At 34.2% G+C, this 25,288-nt stretch overlaps 1 long non-coding RNA gene across 1 annotated transcript; it reads right to left on the reverse strand.

Annotated features, from left to right (window-relative positions):
• Positions 1 to 17,255: 17,255 nt before the first annotated feature.
• Positions 17,256 to 24,736, reverse strand: LOC121105509. The gene is made up of 3 exons (XR_005838028.1): positions 24,675 to 24,736; positions 20,656 to 20,784; positions 17,256 to 18,964 (listed from the first exon to the last, which is right to left on the reverse strand). It is a non-coding gene; the product is annotated as an uncharacterized LOC121105509 (long non-coding RNA).
• Positions 24,737 to 25,288: the final 552 nt, after the last annotated feature.

A 25,288-nucleotide genomic window follows, 5' to 3' on the forward strand; every position in this document is an offset into this window, starting at 1 on the left:
GTGACTCAGGAGGCTCCCTAGTTTTTCTTCTACCTCACACAGACTGAATGTATAGCTACAGATTGAGCAATTTCCTCTGAAAGGGATAAAGAAACTAGCTGATCTTCTAATTTGGCAGGCATCTAGGAGTTGGCTGCAATATTCTACAGAAACCAAGGAAGAAGTTGGACACTTCTCACACCTTCTCCCTTTTCCCTACTCCAATAATAAAACCAAGTTACCATTATTTCCCTGGAAAAACTTTCTACACACATCTAGTGCCCCACTTTTTGCAGCATTCACCCAAGTGACAGGCCATAAGATCACCTGGCTTTAACAGCCAAGAAGTTTGCATTTGCAAATTCCACAGGACTGTAGCAAACAAAGTAGTTCTTAATGGGTTCAGGAGCACACTCCCATGGCTATACACCCAGAATACAGGAGAAGAAGCAGGCAAAAAAATCCAAAGAAAAGATTTGGCAGAAATAAATATTTTTATTTATTTATGAACACACACACACACACACACAGAGAAGTTCCCTCTGGAGGGGTTTAACTATAAAGTTTCCCACCTGCTGCATAAGGGGCAAGCTTCTCATCAGCCTGCATCTAGGTGCTGACAGATCCTTCCCTTTAGGACACTTATGGGTCTTGGTACACTCACAACTAATGAGAGCCACGATATACAAAGAAGGCTTGGACAATCACGAAGGTTTGAAAGACAACTAGGAACTCAGGCTGAGCTGATCAGTGTGACTTGATAAGGGACAATTCTAATTAATAAATCTAATTAGTCTTAAAAAGTCTTAATAAAATGGAGATAAGTGATTTACCTGATCAAAATATACCAAAATAATGTTCACAGATATGTTCAACAAGGTCAGGAAAGCAATGCATGAACAAAGTAATAATTTCAACAAAGATAGATTTTTAAAAAGATTTATTTTTAAATAATCTCTATACCCAATATGAGGTTCAAACCTACAACCCTGAGATCAAGAGTCACATGTTTTTCTGATTGAGCCAGTGGGGCATCCCTACAGTTTTTATTTTTTTTTTAAGTACCAAGTAAATGAATGGATAAAGATGTGGCATATATACACAAAAGAATGTTACTCAGTTGTAAAAAAAAAGAATGAAATCTTGTCATTTGCACTGACAAAGAAGTACCTAGAGGGTATTATGGTAAATAAATCAAAGGAAGAAAAATACTATATGATTTCACTTACATGCATGATCTAAAAACCAAAAGAACACACACACACACACACACACACACACACACACACACACACACACAGAGTCTCATAAATACAGAGAATAAACTGATGATTGCCAGAGGGAAGGGTTCAGGGAGGAACAAAGTAGGTGAAGGAGATTAAGAGGTACAAACTTCCATTTATAAAATAAATCACTAATGAAAGTACAGCATAGGGAATGTATAGTCTATAATATTGCAATAATTTTGTATGGTGACATACAGTAACTACACTTACTGTGGTGAGCACTCTATAATGCATGGAATTGTCAACTCACTATGTTGTACACCTAAAACGAATGTAACACTGTATGTTAACTAAAGTCCAATTAAAAAAAAGTGCAAAAAAAGTAGCAAACATAAATTATAGAGGTAAAGAATACAATAACTGAACTAAGAAATTCTATAGGGGTGTCTGATAGTAGACTAAAACAAGTGACAGAAAGGATTAGCAAAATTGAGGAAAGGTAATTTATCCAGGCAATTTAGCTAAAAGAAATTAAATGAAAAAGTGAAGATAGTTAAGGGGCTTAGGAAACATCATCAACACTATATTACAGAGGTCCCAGAAGAAGAAAACAGAGAAAAAGGGATAAGAAGTCTTATTCAAAGAAATAATGATGGAAAACTTCCCTAAAATGGGGAAAGAAACATATATCCAGATCCATAACTCACAGAAAATACCATATAAAAGAAACCCAAAAAGATTCACATGAAGACACAAAGACTAGGAAGAAAATCTTAAAAGCATCAAGAGAAAGCAACTTGTTATGTACAAGGCAATCCCCATAAGGTCTTATCAATAAATCTTTCATCAGAAACCTTGCTGGCCAGATGGGAGTATGAAGATATATACAAACTGCTAAAAGGAAAACAAAAAAAACAAAAAACAAAAAAACAAAAAAAACCTACCAACCAAGAATACTCTACCCAAGTCGTTCCTCAGAATTAAAAGAGATCTAGAGTTTTCCAGGCAAAGAAAAGATTAAAAAGTTCATCACTATGAGACAAACCCTACAATAAAAATGTTAAAGGGTGTTCTTCAAGCAGAAATGAATGGATATTAATTAATAATAAGAAACCATATTAAAGTATAAAAATTACTAGTAAAGGTAAATACAGAGATAAATTCAGAATAGTCTAAAGTTGTAACATTAATGAGTAAATCACTTATAACTAGAATTAAGATTAAAATAAAAAAATTAAATAACTATAATAACAATTTATTGATGGATACACAATGTAAAACAGATGTACATAGTAACATCACAAATATAATATGTTGTGTTAGGGCGTATTTCTATCCATTTGAATTTATTAAATAGAATGCTATACATAAAAGGTGTTTTATGTAAGCCTCATGGTAACCACAAAGTACAAGTCTATACTAGATACACAAAAGACAAAAACCAAGGTATCAAAGCATACTACTATAAAAAATTATCAAATCACAAAGGAATAGATTAAGAAAGGAAAAGTAAAACAAAGGTATTATAAAACAATTTAGAAAACAATTAAAATAGCAACAGGAAGTCCAAAGCTATTAATAATTAATTTAAATGTAAATGGACCAAGGTCTCCAATCAAAAGACAAAGTGGCTGAACAGATTATTTTAAATTAATAAATAAACAAAGAAACAAGACCCAACTATATATTGCCTACAACAGACTCAACAAGTTTAAAGGACATATGTAGAAATAAACTGAAGGGATGGAAAGAGATAACCATGAAAACAGAAAACAAAATAATGCAGGGGTAGCTATACTTAGATCTGAAAAAAATACACTTTAAGCCAAAGACTGTAAGAGGAGACATAAAAGTCATTATACAATGATAAAAGGATAAATTCATTAAGAGAATATGACAACTGTCAATATTTATACACCCAACATTAACACCTAAATACATAAAGCAAATATTAACAGATCCAAAAGGAGATATATATGACAATACAATAGTAACAGGGAACTTCAATAATCCATTTTCAACAATGGATAGACATTCTGATGGAAAATCAGTAAGGAAACACTGAACTTAAACTACTTATTAGACCACATGTACTTAACAGATATATAAAGAGCATTCTATCTAAAAGCAGCAAAATGCAAATTGTTCTCAAATGAACATGGAACATTCTCTAGGACAGATATCAGACAACAAAACAAGTCTTAATATATTTAAGAATATTGCTTATAGCAGCAATGTCTACAATAGCCAAAATATGTAAAAAGCCCAGATGTCCATCAACAGATGAATGGATAAAGAAGTGGTATATGTATACAATGGAATATTACTCAGCCACCAAGAAGAATGAAATCTTTTTGATGATTTCACTCATTTATGGAACATAAGAAGTAGGAAGATCGGTAGGAGAAGAAAGGGATAAAGAAAGGGGGGTAATCAGAAGGGGAAATGAAGCATGAGAGACTATGGACTCTGGGAAACAAACTGAGGGCTTCAGAGGGGAGGGGGGTGGGAGAATGGGATAGGCTGGTGATGGGTAGTAAGGAGGGCACGTGTTGCATGGTACACTGGGTATTATACACAACTAATAAATCATGGAACTTTACATCAAAAACCAGGGATGTACAGTATGGTGACTAATATAATATAATAAAATATATTATTATTTAAAAAAAAAAGAATGAAATCTTGACATTTGCAAAGCTGTGGATGGAGAGTATTATGCTAAGTGATATAAGTCAGTCAGAGAAAGACAAAAATTGTATGATTTTACTCATGTGGAACTTAAGAAAAAAACCGACGAACATAGGAAAAATAACATGTGAAGGAAAAATAAAATAAGATGAAAACAGAGAGGAGGGCAAACCTTCAGACTACTAACTATAGGAAAAAAACTGAGGGTTGCCAGAGGGGAGGTGGGTGGAGGGATGGGGTAAATGGGTGTTGGGCATTAAGGAGGGCACTTGACGTAATAAGCACAGGGTGTTATATGCAACTGATTAATCACTAAATTTTACCTCTGAAATAATACAATGTATGTTAGTTAAATTGAATTCAAATTTTAAAAAGTAAAGTAAAAAGAAGATTAAAATCATATTAAACAGCTTTTCTTACCACAATGGTATGAAATTAGAAATCAATTATAAGAAAACTGCAAAATCCACACTTTAATATAGAGATGGAATAATATACTCCTGAAAAATCAATATGTCAAAGAAAAAATGAAAAACAACATACAAAAACTTAAATATGCAGTGAAATCAATTTTAAAAGGGCAGTTTATTGTAATAAACACCTACATTAAGAAAAAGAAGATCTCAAATAAACAAACTTTCACCTCAAGGAACAAGAAGAAGAACAAACTAAGCCAAAAGTTAACAAAAGGAAAGACATAACCAAGATTAGAGCAGAAATAGAGACTACAAAGACAATAGAAAATCTCAATGAAACTAAGATCTAGATTTGTGAAAAGATAACCAAATAACCAAAATAGAAACAAACAAACAAGAAACCTTTTACTAGACTTACCAAGAAAAAAAAGAGAAAACACTCAAATAAATAAAATTATAAACGAAAGAGGAGACATAATGGCTGATCCACAGAAATACAAAGAACCATAAGAGACTAACAATGTATGCCAACAAACTAGATAATCCAGAAGAAATGGACAAATTCCTAAAAACATAAAACCTATGAAGACTGAATCATGAAGAAATAGAAAATCTGAGCAGATTAATTACTAGTAAGGAGGTGAATTAGTAATCAAAAACTTCCCAATAAAGAAAAGTCCAGGACCAGATGGCTTCACTAGTAAATTCTATCAAACATTTAAGTAAGAACTAATCCATGCTTCTTAAAATATTCCCAAAAAAATAGAAGATAACGGAGCACTTCCAAACTCATTTTATGAAGCCAGTATTACCCTAATACCAAAACCAGACAAGGACACACATGGAAAGAAAATTATGGGCTGATATCCCTGATCAACACAGATGTAAAAATTATCAACAAAATATTAGCAAACCAATTCAACAATACATTAAAATGATCATAGACCATAGATCATAGACCATCAAATGGGATTTATTCAAGAGATTCAAGATAGTTCAGCATCTGCAAATCATTTAAATAGGATATACCAAATAAACTAATGAAGAATAAAAATCATAGAATAATTATTTAAATCATTTTTAAAAATCAACATCTGTTCATGATAAAAATTCTCAACAAGGTGGTTTTAGAGGAAATATACCTCAACACAATAAAAGCCATGTATGACACACCCACAGCTAACATCATACTCAAAAGTAAAAAAGCAGAAATTTTTCCTCTAAAATCAGGAACAAAACAAGATGCCCACTCCTGCCACTTTTATTCAACACTACTGGAAGTCCCAAACAATTCAATTAGGCAAGAAAAAGAAATAAAAGAAATCCAGATCAGAAAAAAATAAAATTGTCACTATTTTCAGATGACATGTTACATATAGAAAACTCCAAAGATTCCAACAAAAATCTGTTAGAACTCATAAACAATTCCAGTAAATTTGCAGGACACAAAAATCAATATACAAGAATCACTTCTGTTTCTATACACTGACAATAAACTTTTGAAAAGAGAAAATTGAGAAAATAATCTAATTTACAATAGCATCAAAAATAATAAAATACTTGGAAATAAATTTAAGCAAGGAGGTGAAGGATTTGTTCACTGAAACCTATAAGACATTAATGAAAGAAATTGATCAACTAATGAAAGAGATATTCTCTGGATTGGAAGAATTAATAGTTAAAATGGCCACACTACCCAAAGCAATCCACAGATTAAATTCAATCTCTATAAAAATTCCAATGGATTTTTTACAAAAGTAGGAAAAAATTTCTGAAATTTTTTATGAGAGCAGAAGAAACCCTGGTCAGCCAAAGCCATCTTGAGAAACAAGAACAAAGCCAAAGGTATCACATTTCCTGATTTCAAACTACATTACAAAGATATACTAATCAAAACAGTATAGTATAAAAACAGACACACAGATCAATAGAACAACATAGAGTGAACAGACATAAATCCGTTCAGCTTTGGTCAATTAATTTTCAACAAAGAAGCCAAGAACACACAAGAAGGAAGGAACAGTCTCTTCAATAAATGGTACTGAAACCCTGGACAGCCACATATAAAAAATAAAATAAAACTAGACCCCTATCTTACACAATACACACACACACACACACACACACACACACACACACAGACACAGACACAGACACACACACACACACACACACACACACACACAAATTAACTCAAGATGGATCAACGACTTGAATGTAAGACCTGAAATCATAAAACTCCATAGGGACAAGGTCCTTGACATTGGTCTTGGCAATAATTTTTTTTGGATTTCACCTGAGGCTACGTCAAACTAAATAGCTTCTGCTCAGAAAAGGAAGTCATTGGGGCCCCTGGGTGGTGCAGTAGTTAAGCGTCTGCCTTCAGCACAGGGTGTGATCCCAGAATTCTGGGATCAAGCCCCACAACAGGCTCCTCCCCTGGGAGCCTGCTTCTTCCTCTCCCACTCCCCCTGCTTGTGTTCCCTCTCTCACTGAATGTCTCCCTCTGTCAAATTAATAAATAAAATCTTTTAAAAAAAAAGAAAGAAAAGGAAGTCATCGACAAAATGAAAAGGCAACCTATAAAATGGGAGAAAATATTTGCAAACCACATATCTGATAAGAGGTTAATAGCCAAAATACACAAGGAACTCCTAGAACTCAATAACAAAACAATCAAATAGCCCAATTTAAAAATGGGCAAGGACCTATGTCTTCCAAAGACATACAAATGTCCAACAGGCACCTAAAAAGGTGTTCAACATCACTCATAATGAGAGAAATGCAAATCAAAACCTGAATATGATATTACCTGGCACCTGTTAGGATGTCTATTGTTAATAATACACCAGTGGCACTTGGGTAACTCAGTTGATTAAGCATCTGACTCAAGGTTTCAGCTCAGGTCATGATCTCATGGGTTATGAGATAGAGCTCCAAATCAGGCTGCGCACTCAGCAGGTTGTCTGCTCGGAAATTCTCTCCCTCTGTCCCTCTCCCCACTCTCACAGGTGCATACAATTCCTCTCTCTCTCTCTCTCAATCTTTCTTTCTAAAGTAAGTAACTTTTTAAATTAAAAAAATAAGACATGAGATAAATGCTGGTGACCATGCAGAGAAAAGGGAACCCTTGTACACTAATAATGGGAATAAAAATTGGTACGCCCACTTGGAAAACAGTATGTAGATTTCTCAAGAAATTAAAAATGGAACTACTACATCAACCAGCAATCCCACTTTTGGGTATACATCCAAAGGAAATAAAATTATCTTGAAGAGGTAGCTGTACTCCCATTTTCACAGCAACATTATTCAGAGTAGCCAATGTATGGAAACAACATTCGTGTCTATTAACAAATGACTCAATAAGGAAAAATGGTGTGTGTGTATAAAATAGGTAAATATAGATAGATAAAATGGATTAAATGATAATTACATATTATGTAATTATAATTATGTAATATTTTACTATAATATAATGGAATATAATTAACCCTTAAAAACAAAGATATCTTGTCTTCTGTGACAACCTGGATGAACCTGGAGGTCATTATGCTAAGTGAAATAAGCCAGATAGAAAGACAAATCAAATACTGCATGGTATCACTCACATGAGAAATCTTTTAAAATAAATGAATAAATAAAATCAATGTCATAAGCAAAGTAGAAAAGCAGTTTTCAGGGGCTTGGGGATGTGGTAAATAGGGAGAGGTTGGTAAAGGGTATGAAACTTCAATTATAAGATGAAGGACATCTGAAGCTCTTATATAAAGTATGGTGACTATAATTTTTAACATTGTATTGTATAGTATGAATTTGTTAAGAGAGTAGAACTTAAATATTCTCACCAAAAAAAAAAGCAAATATGCAAGGTGAGAGTTGTTTTAATTAACTTAATGGGGAAAATCATTTCACATTGTATGTGTGTGTGTATATTACGCACACACGTGTTAATTAAAACATCTATATACATATATTCATATATGTGTGTGTATGTGTAGTATACATGTCATATACATATATATGCATATATGTGTATATTATATATATCAAATCATTTTTAATTATCACTTTATAGATCTTAAAATTTCATATCATACTTTAAAGATCTTACAATTATATATGTCAGTTATATCTCAATAAAACTGACAAAAAATTAGGAGGATTTTTTAAGCAGTAGTAACTGACACAACTAAGTCCTTATATTGCCATAGGCAACAGAGAGAGCGTTTCCCTTGCATCACAATAAAGCTGAAGACAGACCCAAACTGATGTCAGTGGTGGCCCTCTCCCTTCCCTGCATAAATGCAAGAGTTAGCCAAGTGACAATGCTAAAAGAGAATTATACAACATTCATACGGAACATACTTAGAAGGGAGGCCCAAAGAATAAACCTATTCTCATTTTGCAAATTCAGACATGTATCATGGGTTTTATCCATTATTTTTAAGTACAGACGTCCCTGACTTATGATGGTTTGATTTATGATTTTTTGACTTTATGTTTCTTAAAAATGGTACATACTCAGTAGAACTGAACATCAAATTTTGAATTTGAATCTTTTCCAGGGCTAGTGGCTTAGAGTATGATACTCTCTTGTGATTCTAGGCAGAGGCAGCAAGTAGCAGCTCCCAGTCAACCAAAGGGTCATTAGGGTAAACAATTGATAAACTTAAAACCACTCTATACCTATACAACCATTCTGTTTTTCACTTTCAATAAGCAATAAATTACATGATAGTCAACACTTTATTTATACATTTATAGGCTTTGTGTTAGATGATTTTGCCCAACGGTAGGCTAATGTAAATGTTCTGAGCATGCTTAAGATAGGGTAGGCTAAATTATGATGTTTGGTATGTTGGGTGTATTATAATGCATTTTCAACTTATGACACCTTCAACTTGTGATAGGTTTATCAGTACATAACCCCACTTCATGTTGAGGAAGAGCTGTAAACCATTTTATTCTCAGAGTTATATCTACACGTCTATGTTTCAGAAAAAAAATAATCACTAAATTTTATGTTCTTCTCTTTCAACATTGTCAAACATGAGGTTCTCAAATTACTCAAACAATATCACTTGTCTATCTGAATCACACTGTCATTCCTTTATTGTTATATTCTCTCATTATTTATGACCTCTCTCACTCATTCTTTCACAAATTTGTTTATTTCCTGAACTTTAATGAAATTCTTACTTTCAGATATTGCAGCATAAGACAATTGAAAAAAAATCCCTGTCAAGTATATATATATATATATATATAATATATATATATATAATGTACATTATATATATCTATATATTGGGGGCAGAGACAGAACACCAGGCATAAAATGAATCAAAATGGGTGTGTGCATTGAAAAGGATATAAACACAACACTTACGTGTTCGAAGTAGGGAGCCAAAGCAAATAGGATTCAATGAATGCAGCTATTTACATTAAGGCAGACTGACCAATACTGAGACACTTCAGATCTGGGTGCCATTCAACAATGGTCTCATCCCAAATTTACCATTTTATTAATGGATCATTAATGAATCCATTCAGATGCTCTCTCCAAACCAGCACTTTCTCCACTAACAGAAGGGAGGTATGGGTGTGGGTGTCCAGGTTAAACAAAACATTTCTAGACTTGGGGCTCCTGCTGACTCAGTCAGTACAGCATATGACTCTTGATCTGAGAGTCATGAGTTCAAGCCCCATATTGAGTACAGAGATTACTTATAAAAAATATTTCTAAATCATTAGTTAGGGAATGACAAAGCACAATAGTATTATGAATGAAGATAACCATGAATCAATGACATAATTTAAAAAGGCATTGGTTGGATCTATCACTCCTCAAAATTGAACCAATACCATACTTTTCTAAAGGTACTGAAGGTAGGGAAATCTAAAGGTGATATAGTCAGAAGATATCTTAAACTTACTTGGAACAGCTGATTAAAAGACAAAAGGAAAACAAGGAATAGAGATCCTATTTACCTAACTTTTTATTGTCTTACTAGAAATCAACACTTTCTGACAACTTGGTCAGCCCTTACTGAAAGGGCAGTTTTCACCTCCTCATAATCTCCACAAAGGTGATTGTTTTCACTCTTCTGGACTTTCCAACCTAAGAGTAATGAGAAAGGCTCACATCTAGTTCCTTCTTGTCCTTATTAACTCTTCTGGACTACCATTTAAAACACACAGACTGTGTGTGTGTGTGTGTATATATATACATGTATATATGTGTATATATATATATACACACACACACACATTCTGGACTACCATATATATCATCCCCATTCATCATTAGTCAGTAGACTTTTCTTCAGCACTCCTTGAATCTTAATACTAAACAAATGAAATGGGTCACATAATGTTTATAACTAACATACTTTTTTTGGGAAATACCCATATCATACTTAGCATGGTAGAATGGCATACAGATACACAAAAGAATATTTTTTAAAAGTTAGAAAATTCAAAGACAGCAATATTAATACAATATTATAGGGACACTGAATGGTCTCACTGAAGTCAGTCATGTACATTGTGCTATACTGTTCCTTTCCATGATTGAATGCTATTAGTGACTATATTCTACAACTTAATGTGTTATCATTAAACTGACCTGTCCATAGTCTCTCGTCAAGAACAACTCTTCTCTTTCAAATTAATTTCATTTTATTGTTTCCCAAGGGAATTTTCAAAGTAGAGAAGTGCAAAATAGATAGAAAATAAATGTATTCTAGGAACAGATTACACATAAAAAGATAAATACTACAAAACATGTTCATTCTATCCAGAGGGAAAAGTCTACCATCCACAAGGCTTCCTATTTGGATTATTTTTGTATGAGGGAACACTGTAGAAAAAAAGGACACCAATGGTACATGCCATATAAGCAGGAAAAAAACAAAACAAAACAAAAACCAAGGGTCACATTCTACTCCTCCACAATTATCAATGGGAATTTATAACTCAACCCACAATTTTCAACATGAAAAGTCTAATCCAGCAGATACTCAATTTCCCTATACTATAATTTACAGTTGCAATTTCCAACACAGAAGAGTCTAAAGACTGGCCTCAGTAATCGCCAAAATACTCCCAAAAAATATCCTCAAGGAACTGCCTCATACTGGGTCTCTATAAATTTTACTTTCCTAGCCCTTTAAGTGATTAACTGATTCATCAAAATCTCACTCATCCACACACTAAACAAGAAGTCAACACAATTATAAAATTATATTATCTGCTACATACTAGGCTCTGTAAGGTAATGGAAAGTTAAATATGAATAGGAAAACATCCCTGTCAAAAGGAGCTCATTATTTCTAGTCTGTTAAGACACATAAATAAAACAAAATGTGGCAACTGAAATGTTAGAGGCATAAAGCATGATATAAATTAAATGATGGTAATTTGGACCAGTCAGATAAAAAATTCCAGATTCATTCTTAAAACATTAGGGAATGACAATGTATAATAAAATTCTGGAACTAGTCCAGATTGAATTAAGAAAAATCACCTTCCACATTCGTATCTTCTCCTTAACCTTAGTGATGTCATTTATATTTACTATCCTAAGGAACTATTATTTAAAATATACCTTCAAAAAAAAAGTACCTTCAGAACACTCTGACCTTGTCCTTGTAGCTCTGCCTTCTGTACATTTTGTCTTGCTTCACTCCCTTGATTCCTAGCACCATCCTTTCTTCATGCCTTTTTCACTTGTTCGTGATTAGGTTGTTAATTTTTCTTTCACCTTGCTCCTCACCTATTCCTTTCTTCAACAATCTTTGCTCAACATCTCACAAAAACCAAGATCTCTGGAACTGGAAAGCAATTTTGCCTTAAAGAAATATTCTACTGTGTTCATTAGATGTGGGAGCAGATCAACACAATGCAAGTGGGAACTCAATGGATGAAGTGGCACAAAGATTATTATCGGAAGACTGAGTAGTTGTAATGAAAACAACCAGTTCTATCCTGTATGGATATAATGTACAATACTGGAGAAGACCTCAAATTGTACAACTGAGATGTATCTTCATTTAATTATGATACATGCAATCAACTCACAAGACATCAGCATGTGTCTGTGCCAGGTTGACACCGGTAACAATATTATACAGCATATTGTGGACTCAGAGGGCTCCTTTGATTAAAAGCACCATCTACCCTACCCCACCACATAGCACTTTTACTTAAAATCAAGACATTCTCTTTATTTCCAAAATTAACTGTGCCTTTCAATGTCGTGTGAAAGCCACCTGCTACCCCATTATTATTTTTTTTATTTTATTATGTTATGTTAGTTACCATGCGGTATATCATTAGTTTTTGACATAATATTCCATGATTCGTTGTGGTGATGGGTATTAAGGAGGGCACGTATTGCATGGAGCACTGAGTGTTATACCCCATTATTATTATTATTATTATTATTATTATTATTATTACCATTATTATTATTTTGAAATTCATTCATTTCCCTTCAGGAACAATGAAATCCTTTAGTTTTCACTCAGTGACTCTACCCATGCTTGATAATCTCTTTTAATGCATTCTCCTCATTTACTCAATACCTAAATTCTAGAATATCCAAGGCACTGTCTTAAGGTGAATATATTCTTACTCCCACATATACACCATCTCTAGTTGTCAGTCTTTCACATGGCCATAAGTAACAGCCTGTACTGATTCATCCATATCTCCATCCCCAATCTACACCTTGTGCCCCGCCTGAGTCCTATATCTACATTAAAAATCAACATCTTAACCCATAGGTTTAATAAAACTGGCAAAATAGATCTCTTTCTTACCATGCATTTTGAGAAAATCAACACTGCCTAGCATAGGACATGGTATTACCATTTACAAGGTTGTTGAGGCCCGGATCACAACTATCCTATTTGAATCCTCTTCTTGTTTCACCCAGTTCCATTCAATACTTGATCAAGTAGGTCTGACAATACTTTCAAAATACATCCTAAATCCTCTTACTTCTCAATACTTCCACATCATCAACCTAGTATAACACTTTTCATATGACTTTTGAAATAACCATGTATCTTGCCTTCTTACTTCAAGTCTTGCTATCTCATTAGTATTTTATTTACAGTGATCTTTATCTTACCTAACTGGTTTATATAAAAATATAGAAAACTGAAGAATGGTAGAAGTCAAAATTTGGAAATTTTAAAAATGAAAGTAGTTGGCATGTTAGTTATGAAAATACAGCCATTGAACACGGCAATAATCCTTACCCCAGACACTAAATGAGAACACTCTACCTTAGAAAATGTTGAATGAGAAATTACGGGAGGGAAGACTTCTTAGGGTCTATAATTTTTGAAGCTAAATGACATATCAATTTTAGAATTTATTTTGTGGTAAAATTAAAATAAAGATAACATGATTGTTACACAATCTCATATGATGAACTATGTAGAACAATATAGCAGAGAATTATTTCAAACTGTCAAGTAAATACAAAGTGGTATTTTTAACCAATCGCATAGTTTTTCCTTGGAACTTAATGTTCTATCTTATTAAACCAATTATGAGAAAAGCCATAGGCCTGAATTTTTGTGCAAATGATTTATCAAAGTAACAAAACTCAAGAGACATAAGGAGAGAAAAGAAGCTACAATCTTCTCCTTAAATTTTTTCTTGGTCACCTCACACTGCTCCCTCTGGCAGGAAAAGGCTTCACCCTGACTGGAGAGACTTTATAGTAATTACTGGACCTCTCTTTAAGGGGACTTCAGTGTTCTGAGGTCAGCCATGCCTTTACTCTCATTTGCATTCTTATTTCAAATTCATGAGCTGTTACCCTGAAAGTGCCTTGCTAGATGAAAAGACCCAGCTACACTGCCCCCTTGTCCTCTTCTCCAGGGTAAGAGCATATGGATTCCATTTAGATTTGAAATTTGAGAGGCTGAATTTTCTTCGGGACTACTCTATATTTCTTCCTGTATCAAAAAGTTTTTGGCAGCACAGTTTCTATTATCATCTCGGAGAATAATCAAATAGTAACACACTCTCCTCTTGTGATCTATTTATTTTTTTAAAACTCCCTTCACACCATGGAAATTGTTAAGGGTCTGCTAAATTGAGGCTCAATTTATTAATCTAGTAATAAAACTGGTCTTAATCACAACAACACCAAAACAATAATCTGATACATTTGGCCTCATAAAAGAGAGTGAGATGTTTTTTAGCCAGACAGATTTCAAATTTTCCAAGATACCTTTATTATGTTATATATGAAAGTAACAATATCTATATTAATACAGTAACAGTCTTCTCTTGGACCCTGGGTGCCTCCTAAACTGTTTTGCCTTTTTTACTTGACAACCTTCTTCACTGGCTATTTATTTACCTATTTGCATATTCATTTAGTTGGTACTTCACGTGTTTACAATCAATAATTTTGGCCTTACTTCTGTTTTCTCCTTTATGCTGAGCCTCTGCTAACAAGTTTGTCACTAAGGACAGTATAAAATTAGATATGGGAACAAGGGAGTATTCAGATTACCATTTTGATCCAAATCCTTAAGCCATATCCATGCCTCTGTAAATATTCTGCCTTAGTTTACAATTTAGGTGACATTTCTATTCATATCAGGCAGCCTGCACTTCAGCAATACTGAGCCAGACTTCGAAAATCATTTTCAGATGACTAAAACATTTCATCAATTCAACCAAGTCATTTTTGGAAATGTAAAACCTCTTTATTCTGGAAACCTTCCTTAAATAGGATGAAATTTTTGACTGTGAGTAAATTTTTTAAAAAATTCCCTGGTTTCAGAGAACATAGAACAGAATTTAGGGACATATAGGTTTTAGCCAACATAAGCACTGCCGCAGTCTCTGTCATCTGCACACAGCACTGCAGAGGGCTGGGGAAACAGTGAAAGTTAAAACATGAATAAAAGCTCAGAAAGCTGAGTGTTCATCCTCAGATACACCTCAAATAAAGTTCCTTCAATATCAATCTCAGACTCTGTAAAGGGTTATGGAAACCTAACAAGGCAATGATGAACAAGAAGAAGAAAACTGTTGATTTACCATCTACATAGAATATCAGGTGCATCTGAACCTGGACCCCACTGCCATGCCTCACAGTCAGTTTAAAAAAAAAAAACAAAAAACGAAGCCAACAAAAAAAACCACTGTTAAACACCTTTCCAATAATGAGGGCACCATCACAATCCCTTGCTGGAACTTATTGCTAAAAACATGCTCTTCTTGGGCACCTGCGGGACTCAGTTGGTTAAGCATCTGCCTTCAGCTCTGGTCATGATCCCGGGTTCCTGGGCTCAAGCCCCATATCAGGCTCCCCCTGCTCTGAAGGGAGCCTGCTTCTCCCTCTCCCTCTGTCTGCCACTCCCCCTGCTTATGCTCTCTGTCAAATGAATAAATAAAATCTTTAAAAAACAACCAAAAAATTTAAAAAAAAAAAACATGTTCTTCTCCCTCTGCCATGTGAATGCATTTCATCAACCACCTCTAAAAAATTTCTACCTGCCACCTGCATTTCACTCCATAGTTTAGACACAAACTTCACTAAACCCTTTAATTAACTCTGCTTTGTCCTGTGGATCACCATCTCATTTTTTCGCCAATTATTTTCAATAAACACTTTGTCGAACATTTCTCACAAGTCATTATGCACAAATTCCTTCTACAAGAATACCAGCTAATATGCATAACCAATAACAGAGATTTTGAAAAAACACCAATGATTTTGACTAAGAATCACTTGTAACTGCTAAAACTACTAGAGTAAAAGTTTGATGATAAATAGGAAATTTGCATAGTTTCAAATGATTCCCCTACAGAATATTTACTAATTACCAAGGAATGTTAACTTTAAAGTAGATAAATCTAATGGACATCAACTGAACCAAGTGATCAAAATTAATGTCATTAATAATAGGATAAAGTAATATCATTTTCCACCTATTGTGAATCACTGAGGTAGACAGACATAAGTTATGAAATATTCTTGCCAAAATTGCATAACCTAAACCTATTTAAGAGGAAACATAAAAAAAATCAAATTTGAGGGATCTTGTAAAAAACTATTAGCTAATACTTTTTCAAGAAGAGTGGTGTCATCAAAAGACAAAAATGAATGAGAAACTGCTCCAGATTAAATGAGACTAGAGAAACATGACACTTGAACACAATACAGAATCTTTTTTCCAGGTCCTGAAGGATGAAGGAAATTGCCATAAAGAACAGTATTAGAACTGGTGAAATCTAATAATAGACTATATATGAATATAATATGTTGGTACTAATAATACATTTCCTGATTTTAAAAAAATGTACCAGAGTTAAGATAAGAGGATTTGCAGACTCTCAGAAAGTGAATGCTCAGGCATTTTGGGTTACACTGACATAATATCTCTACCATACTCAAAAAAAAGTAAGAACAACATAAGGTGTGGGAGAGAGAGAAGAGACAGAAAAAAAGAGGGAAGGAGGGATGAAGGATAAAGAGCAGAAAAGTAAGAAAAAAGGAACAAAACAATATAAAAAAAAAGTCTGGGTAAGAGTGTCTCAGGGGGGTCTCTATAGGATTCTTCCAACTCTAAATCTAAAATTGTTTCAAACATAAAAAGTTAAAAAAAAAAAAAAACACCCACTGATATAAGGTACGCTAAAGAAGTTTACATACCAGGACACCTGGGTGGCTCAGTCGGTTAAGCGCCTGCCTTCGGCTCAGGTCATGATCCCAGGGTCCTGGGATACAGCCCTGCATCGGGCTCCTGCTCAACGGGGAGCATGTTTTTCCCTCTCCCTCTGCCTACCCCTCTGCCTACATACCCCCCCTCTCTCTGTCAAATAAATAAATAAAATCTTTTAAAAAAATAAAAGTTTATGTACCTCCAAGAAGCACTGCACTGAGAAAAGGTCAATGGTTTCTATCTCTAAACAAACAGGATGACTCTTGTGATTGGAGGAAATGTGTATTCTTCTTTTTTTTTTCTTTCTTAAATAAATAATATATCACTTTTGGGTCTTTTTTTACCCATGGCCATTTACTGTTTAAATTAGACTTAAGTTAAAAATATGGTTTTCACCTATTAGATTGGTTAAAAATTTAAAGGACTGATAATATATATGCTGTACAAGTTTTTATGAAAATTAGCACTGCCATTACACCACAGCTGTGTGCTGGCAATTTCACAACATCTACTGAAATCAAAAGTATGCAGAACTGATGATCCAACAATGCCACAAGTAGAAATCTATCTTACAGAAATAGAAGCCCAGATGCTTATATATATAATTATATACATTAAAACATTTTATGCAGCAGCAAAAATTAAAAAAAAACATTTAATCTGCATTTCCCAAAGATAAAGAAATGGATAAACCCATTATGATGCCTACTTTACATCCAATGAAAAGGTTGTAGGTAAGCTACATTTATTGGTTTAGAAATACGTCCACAATATATTGAAGAAAAAATATAGTTGCAAAACCATGATGACGTCATATTTATAAAATAAATTCCAGATAAACTTATATATGTTTAGAAATGTTATAGACTACTAGCACAACTGAGTAACTCTTGACACAGTTAGGAAGTAGGAATGAAAGATGGAATATGAATGACCACATTTTGCTTTAATTCTTTAATAACCCATTCATTCCTTATGGCCCTGATTCAATGTAGGAGGGGTCAAACTTATCTTTTGAGACAGGCTGGATAATTCACCTAGTAGCTCTCTGATGATAGTGCAGTTTATGTTCCAGACTAGTCAATTAAAACATCCAATAGATACAGTCATCTATCCTAAGCCCATTTAGGTTAAACAGAAAACAAATGAAAACCAGGATAATGTGAATGAAAGTGAAATATCTTTGTTGCTTGGATTTTTTGGTCCAATTCCAGTGATAGTAATAAAATGACAGAACCGTGTATTCTACAGGATGGCATCACCATGGCTGAAAATGTCAGTGCAAGAGTCTGGCTCTTCCTTACATAACTGGAATTGTGATAGCATCTGAGTCTTAAATTTGGGCACTAATGAAAACATCAATTATGGTCAGGCTCAGATCCAGTTCTAGAGGGAGACCTACTAGGTTCCATAAAAAGGGGAAAACTACAAATGGTTTAGTTGCTTGTTTGGGAGGATCTTGTTGTAAGAGGATCTTGTTGTAAGAGGATCTTGCTTGGGACCTCTCTAAAAACTGGGCTCATGATTCAAATGAGGAACAAAGTATTTTACAAATGGCATCCAAACTGGCATGTGAGAGATACTCAGCTGGTGAGAAAGCCTGGTTATAATCTGTAGTGTGGCCAAGGTGTCCATGGGATTGCATTAATTACATTTACCACATACAAATCTTACTCCTGTTTCTAAAGTAAAACACAAAGAAAAAAAAATCAATGAAATAAATAACAATAGAGGAAAACATAAGAGATATTCAGAGAACAAAGAAGTACTTAACATTCTGGGCAATTACTTGCCAAAAAGCAGACCACTTCTATTCCGGTTGCCTTTTGAGATATAAAGATGCAATGAGCTTCCAAAAGGGGAAATAATGACAACAATTGGGTGATGCTGTGCACTGTACCAACGCAGAAGATATCAATGATCCTTTTGTACGCATGTTTGCCACCTGGGATAGTACAGAGGGATAGATTTCAAATGGAAATAAACAACAGGTTATCACAAAGCCATGCATTGGGACATATGGATAACATCTTCAAGTCAAGTATTCTACTGGTATTCATGAAAAACAATTCCCATGATCCAGATATTAAGTATCTCCAATCTATAAAAACCAGGTATATTTATAATAGGAAAACGACAAAACCATAATTTTACTTCCTCAGCACATTTACTGTGATTTGAGTACCAATGTTATATTCCAAATTATTTCATGTCATTTAACCATCCATACATGTATTTTTTGAACAACCATTTCTTATGTAACTTCTTAGTGTTAATTTATATACCATTCCAGGGTTAAGAAATAAAAGACAATGGTACAAGGAAATACTAATAACGTGCTCTATAAATTTCATAGTGTTTCATAGAAATCTTTCCAAAAACCAAAACCCATTATCACAGTACCCACATTCTCCCTGCTTTCCCAGAAGCTTATTGTGCAGCTTTTTATGGCCCTAACTAGGGGAAAACTACTATATTGTTAAGTGTTGCTTACATACAAGTGACAACACTAAAACTCTAGGTTAAACTATAACTTCAAAATAATCATGTAGGCCCTATAAGAGGTTTGATGAAAAAGAAATTTGGTGTCAAATAACTCAAATAAAAGCCTAAACCATCAATAGAGCCAAAAAAAGATCTCTTAAAAATCAGAATATATGCCTTAATGTCTTTACCTGTAGAAAAAGTCTCTTTGATCCTTGCTTATGAAACACGCTTATGAAAGAGAAAAGGAAGGAAGGAAGGAAGGAAGGAAGGAAGGAAGGAAGGAAGGAAGGAAGGAAAAGAAAAGAAAAGAAAGAAAGAGAAAGAAAGAAAGAAAGAAAGAAAGAAAGAAAGAAAGAAAGAAAGAAAGAAAGAAAGAAAGAAAGAAAGAAAGAGGGAGAAGAAGGGAGGGAGGAAGGGATAGAGAAAGAGAGGGAGAAAGGGAGGAAATGGGGAAGGGAGGAAAGGGGGAAGAGGGGAAAACGGGAAGGAAAGGAGAGAGAAGCTTGAAAATATCTGGAAAAAATCTTCATTCATTCATCAAATGAAAGGGTGTTAAGGATCTACTTCTTTACATTAATACTGGAATATTCCTCAACTCCTGACTATCCACCTTACCTACCCACAGGTATTAGCAGTACCCTAAATCATGCATGTGGAAAAAAAATTCGATTTCCTGCTATCATTAAGACCCATATTATTTGCAGCAAATTATACTTCCTAATGGCTTTTCTTTCCAGTGCCTTTTTATCCTCCTTTAACTTTTTCCCCACCTCCCTGACTTCCTTGGCTCCCTTTATCCATCCATCACTAATGCATGTACCTCAAAACATTTAATATTTAAATGAATTTAACATTTACTGAGTGTACTGATAGAGATCATAGTCTCTGTCTGCATAACATCACATTTTGTAAGAGTATATAAAAAGTAGTAAGTCAAAATCTATACAATCTATGTATCAACACTGCATTAAAATTTAAGTTTTTTTTAATCTACTCTATTCCATCTAATTGGCAATCACTCCACAATTTGATAATCCTATGTTTTTTGGAATTCATGTATGATTTGGAATCTTAAAATATTACACATTGATTCCACATCAAACTGACCAAAAAATAAACAAATAGAACACTGGTGTTACTGATTCTTACCAGTACTTTTGAAGAACGAAGTCCACAGAAATGAGAAACAAGTACAAGATTTTGGATTGATATAGAAATGTCAGGTAATGAAGCATCTAAAATGTCTCACTTCTTAAGCTGGGAACACCTCAGTTAAAACTGTGGAAAATATGGGAAAATTGTCATATATACCATGACCAACATAAAATACTGAAGGTAAAGTTGACTCTTTGATCAACCTCTTAAGAGTCCTCAAATTATTAAAATATAGAACAGTATCATAGAAAACTACTCTCATAATCTCACTACAGTTGGTTTTTGGTTTCTTTTTGTTTGTTTTGCATTTAAAAAAATTTACTGTCACAACACTTTGAGATAGTGTTCACTAAATTTTTCTAATTTTGTAAATAACAAAATAGACTATATCCCTCAACAGTCCCTCCATTTTTTCATTCAACTTTTACATATTTGATTTTATTGTATTAGCCTATTCTTCCAATAATAAAATTCCTGTACCATTCCTTCTTGAATTAAACCATCTATGCATCAGTATATCTATTAAGCCACCCTGAAAGCATCAATGATGCTATCACACTCACACAAACCATTTATGTATGCATTGATCCCTACATTCATCATTACCGTAGCCAGCCACATTTCCAGCTATTAATCTAAACACCCATTTACCTATTCATGGTGCATGAATCCAACAATCTATTCTGGAATCCAATCAAATTCTAACATCAAGGTATTGAACCAACTGTACCTTCACTGAACATTAAGTCCACCAATGCATACATTCCTCCAATGTTTTTTCAAAACATTAATTCTTGATCCTTGCATCTAGCAATCCACTTAATATTCTAGTTTCCATCCATTCTTTCAGTCATCCAATTTTGCATTAATTCATCCTCTGTTGTACCCTCAATTATATGAAGCAATAGTTCCTTATATCCACCTTTGCAGCTGACTTTTAAAATACCACATCTTGCATTCCTTCATCCGCTAATTTTTAAATCCATGTAAGCTCACATTATGCAGAAATTTCATCCATCATCCTTACATTCTTGTTATTCACCGCTATAACCAAGTTTTAAACCATCAATCCAACCCTCCATTCTGTGCATGATTCATCCACCAATTCTTCAATTCTTACATGTAATTTATTCATTTATATTAGTCAGTTTGAATTCACAGTGGTTTCAAAATCTCACTGGCTTAACGAAACAAACATTTACTTCTCACTCATGAAAAGACTCTGTGGATCTAATCAAATGGATACCCAAAGTAGCTTTGTTCCATATGGGACTTTATCCTTCCAGGCTATTCTCCTTATGGTACCTCTGACTCAAAACATTCTATGATCACCACCAGTAAGAGATTAAGGAGACTTACATACGTGCTACTCAGGGCATAATTTGACTGAGTTTTACTGCCCAAGGAACTAAAGAATGTGTGACTGTTTAAGACTTAAAATGAACTTTAGGCCCCAACTCTCTATGAATAGAAAAGTTCTGTACTTCCCTTGGAGGATATATCCTACACTGTCTATCTTAAAATTAATTAAGCAGGATAATACAAATGAAACAATACATCAGAAGGTTGAGTTAGGGTCAGGAAGAACACAGGACAAGTAAGCATCTCCCAAGTCCTAGTAAAACATTTTCCATCGTCAAGGTATTACAATATATAATATCATATATTCCCAGTGTATATGTATCTCACATTGTACACTTTAAGTTTTGTAGCTTTTATTATGGTTTCCTTGTCCTTGCTTCATAACTGAACACGGGGAAGTGAGGTACAAATAACTTCTTTTTTAAAGTTCCTATGTCTCCATTCTGATGAATACCTCCATTTGCATCCATGAACATGGATGGAACTGGAGGGGATTATGCTAAGTGAAATAAGTCAAGCAGAGAAAGACAATGATCATATGGTTTCACTCATATGTGGAACATAAGTAGTGTGGAGAACCACAGGGGAAGGGAGGGAAAGCTGAATGGGAAGAAATCAGAGAGGGAGACAAACCATGAGGGATTGGGCTCTGGGAAACAAACAGGGTTACAGAGCGGAGGAGGTTGGGGGATGGGGTAACTGGGTTATGAGCATTAAAGAGGGCATGTGATGTGATGAGCACTGGGTGTTACATGCAACTAATAAATCGATGAACACCACATCAAGAACTAATGACATACTAATGACATACTATATGTTGGCTAATAGAACATAATAAAAAATAAATAAATAAATGGATAATCAATAAAGTTTCTAAGTCTCAGGATGCCTGGGTTGCTCAATCAGTTAAGTATCTGCCTTTGGCTCAGGTCATGATCCCCAAGTCCTGGAATGGAGTCCTGCATCAGGCTCCTCGCTCAGCGGGGGAGCCTGCTTCTCCCTCTGCCTCAGTTGTTCCCCCGTTTGTGCTCTCTCTTGCTCTTTCTCTCTGACAAATAAATAAAACCGTTAAAACACTAAAAATAAATACTTAAAAAAATGAAGTTCCTATGTCTCTGTATCAAGAGTAGGCAAAGTGAGACCTGACACACAAATCAGTGCAAATCACCTCTTGATAAAAGTGTACAACTGAGAAATACTGGACTTTTAGCTAGGTGAGTCTATTCTTTGTTCCCAATGAGAAGGGCACACAATTTAATGTGTAAGTAGAAAGTAAATTCAATATTTGAAGCCAGAGTGGTCTCATATGGTAGATATTATTATTGCTTAATATGTTCTTCCTACTCTCCCTTTGAAGACATGGAAGAAATACACTTTGTAATCTCTCTAAGTTTACAGATGTGTATATGAATGATTTCTAAACTTCTAAAAAATTATTTCTCAACCTATTGTGCAATTTTCCATGTTCTCCCCCCAAATGACAATAAATTGTAAAATCTTATGTTGTGATGGTAGCAATATGAGACGATCACAATCTTTCTGGTATTTGGCCTATCAGTGACTGCCATGAATCCTGGACCCCTAAAAAATTCCTGTTGAAAAGTCTCTGTAAGAAATACATGTTTGTAATTTAAAGTAACTGAGATTTAGGAATTAACCTTTACTGAATCCACCTACCTATATATACTTTCAGGCATATATCCAACAAATCATTCATCCTTATGTCCATCTATTAATCTGTTCATTTTGCATTATCAGTGTACGCCCACACATCTATTTTTTATCCACACTCCCTTCCATTCTCACATTAACAGAGCTGTGAGTATAGCTGTGAGTACTAAACAGGTCCTAAATTATTTGCTTAAATGAACTTATTTTTCACTAATGGGCATCAAATCAGCGCGACCAGAGGACTAACCTCGAATGATCTCTCTACTTTACAGTCTTTGCATAGTTGTGATGAGCACCGAGTGTTTTACCTTAAGTGTTCAATCACTATATTGTACACCTGAAACTAATATTACACTGTATGTTAACTAACTGGAATTTAAATAAAAATACGCAAGTAATGAATCATGGAACTTTACATCAAAAACTTGGGATGTACTGTATGGTGACTAACATAACATAATAAAAAGTTTTATTAAAAAATCAAAATAAATGTAAATGAAATAAAATAGAATGAAATCTTCTCACAGAATCTCAGGTATCTCTGTTATGAGTTTGCAATATTGAACAAATCCTTCAAGAGCTACCTCATATCATTCTGAAGGAAAATGAAAAGAGAGAAGAGCTCAGGATTTTGGAAATGTTCATTATTCCCAGCACACACACACACACACACACACACACACACACAAACACACTCCTGCCTTTACACTTACACAACTTTTAAAGGAATACCTATTCTTTTCTCTAGGATGCTAACAAAACCACCAATCCCTTGAATTCCTACCTAAATCAAAATTTATCCCATCCTTTTATTTCTTATTCCATAAAAACACCATTTATTACATAGGACATTGGATGTGAAAATTAGTTATTTATCAAAATTTTGTTGGAAGCCCTGTACTGTTTTCAGAAACCACTCAGGCAACAGAAACAAAGACCATTCACATAGTTGTGATGATAAAAACATCCTTTTGGGGTACCTGTGTGGCTCAGTTGGTTAAGTGCCTCCTTCAGCTCAGGTCATGATCCCAGAGTCCCAGATGGAGTCAGGCTCCCGGCTCAACCCTGGAGTCTCCTTCCTTTTGCCCCTCCTCCTGCTCAGCTCTCACTCTCTCTCTAATAAATAAATAAAATCTTTTAAAAAAACATCATTTTGCTATCATCACTTCCTATATCCAGACACTATCTTATTTATACTTATATCCTAAAAATTATTCCATAGTAACTTACATGTATTCACCAATCCATTATAAGGTTACATATTACTGTAAGATGTATTTTGGATTTGCCACAGATTAAGTAAATTCACTAAATACTTGATCCCCATGCATAGAAGTTTTACATTTTACACTACCAACATCATATGATTTTGCCAGATTCCCCTCCCCTCAGCGTGTTGAAGGAGAATGTTGCCAATGTCTGCACTTACTGCATCTAATAGTTAAGAAGTTTATTATATCCAGTTTGTATTGTTAATTGTAAGTACACTTGCTAATAACAAATCCAAGGATACTTCCATATGATTAATAACAATTTCCATTTCTTCTGTGTCTGTTTAAATGACTTTTCCTGAGATTTTATCGGTAGTTTTCTT

Source organism: Ursus maritimus, unplaced genomic scaffold, assembly GCF_017311325.1.
Source record: "Ursus maritimus isolate PB19 unplaced genomic scaffold, ASM1731132v1 scaffold_27, whole genome shotgun sequence".
Taxonomy (NCBI): domain Eukaryota; kingdom Metazoa; phylum Chordata; class Mammalia; order Carnivora; family Ursidae; genus Ursus; species Ursus maritimus.